The following is a 2086-nucleotide window of genomic DNA, read 5'->3' on the forward strand; positions in this document are numbered from 1 at the left end:
ATTCACATGACAAATTTTTATTTATCTACTTTTTATATCATACCAATATGTATAAATTAATAATCGTATCGAAGCAATCATTATGCTACTCCACATTATGTACCAAGGTTCAAGGTTGATTATTAACCCCAAAAGGTTTCTATTTCTAATTATTGATGCATAGACAAAGACAAAGATATGTACGTATTTGTATACATAAAAAAAAGACAAAGGTCAAATATGTCATCTCAATTTAAGGAATACATTTGGGAAAATTTTCAGGCATTTCAATCGCTTTATTGATACATTGGTATGACAAGTATGAATTGATAGCCAATTACAAATTTGTCATGTTTAATATTTTGTAATGACGAAAAAGACCATAAAAAGACACCCAAAAGACAGCTAAGGGTAGTCCTGAAAGAAAGCTTATTTGGTAAGGTAGCTGAATTAGAGTAAACTGGTGGTGGCTCTTGGCTAACGGGTTTTGTTCATATAGGTTTTTTTTTTTGGAATAACTTTTTTTGATTAATGGTTGAGAATTTGCAACCCAAATTGCATGATGGGTTTGAAAAAGAAAAAAAAGTGAAATAAAAGAGTAACAACTAAAAAGATTTGTAGTATATTGGGTATATGAGATTGTCCGCTGTTATGGAAGATTGGAAGGTTAGGAAAATGTATGAGGAAGAAGAAGGTGTAATTTTGGTGCCATCTAGGATGTTCCTCCAAGGAACACAATGTTGAGGAGCATAATTGCATTGTTGAGTTCTGGCATCTTCCAAAGGAAAATAGCCAATTTGAAGAGATTCCAACAGCTGACTCTCTCTCTAGCGACCTTCTCTTCAGTGGCTAACTCCTTGCGACGTCATCTCCATCTCATATGCTATTGAAATAGCAAGGTTTCCATCTAGTAGGGCCTTGGATTCAATTAAGGAATGACATAGGATTATGTGCATTAGGATTGCAGAGGTAGGTTCCACTAGGAGGGAGTATACTTGTTGTAACTGTGTTTTTTTAAATAGTAGTTATGTTTTGGGTTTGTTTTCGGTTCGAGTCAGTCTTCGGCAAACCTTCCCAATGCCTTAAAAAAATAAATGTCTTCTCTAAAGAATATAATTATTAGAGCAATAGTAGACAAAAGTACAGAGAGGGGGGTTACCAACGGGGTGGCTTTTGAGGTATTCTATTTCTGTATTTATGTCGATTGAATGGTTTCATTGGTTTGATGTAGCCAGGTATTGAATAGTTTCTGGCATGGCTGGTGCAGTGCTGGGCAAATATAGTTGGTGGGATAAATACTCAGGGCGACTAAGTGCGTCGCATTTGAAGCAATAGGTGAGTTTCACTTTGGAATCCTAAATTCTGTAAAGTAGATGTTGTTAGCGTGGTGAAATGAGGGAAAAGGTGTACGACATATTAAGTATATCCAATTGTGCTAATTGTTGTAATGATTCGAATTTATTCAGAGAGGATGACGTCCTACAACGATGTTGTAGAGGGATTGTGCCAATAGAATGCGATGAGCAGGGATGATTAGGTTCAATGCAACGGTGTAGGTTTGGATGAGCAAGTACATTCATATTAGTGTTTGAAATTATGCTTTAATCTCTAAATGTGAAATAGTTGGTGAGATATGCTGTGGTTTAAATGTTGGTTCTGAAGGGAAAAATAGGACAATTGCTTTGTAGTTAGAATGATGAGAGTGTTTGGGGGAAGGGAAACTTAGCAATAATATGTCTTTTAACATAATGTGTTGTTATAATTGTCAATTTAAATGGTAATATTAGTTCTTGATGATGCAGCTGCTGTGTGAGATGCATTTGTTGAAAATTTGATGTGTATAGTAAATCAGGGTTGAGAGCAGTGTTGTTAATGAATCGAATCAATTGTTATTGGCGGGTATAACATTAAATTTTGGCTTCAAGTGTTAGCAACATTTGCTGATGTGGTTAGTCTTTTCTGATGTTGTGAACCATAGCTATACAATGAATTTAGTTTTATGTGATATGCATTGTTTTCGATTTGGCCTGAATAAGGGGGTGTTCTTAGTTCAATTTTTTTCATAAACTGAACTAGAACTGCACAAAAAAATATAAGATAAATAAGT

The sequence above is a fragment of the Arachis hypogaea genome, chromosome 20, assembly GCF_003086295.3.
Source record: "Arachis hypogaea cultivar Tifrunner chromosome 20, arahy.Tifrunner.gnm2.J5K5, whole genome shotgun sequence".
Lineage (NCBI taxonomy): Eukaryota > Viridiplantae > Streptophyta > Magnoliopsida > Fabales > Fabaceae > Arachis > Arachis hypogaea.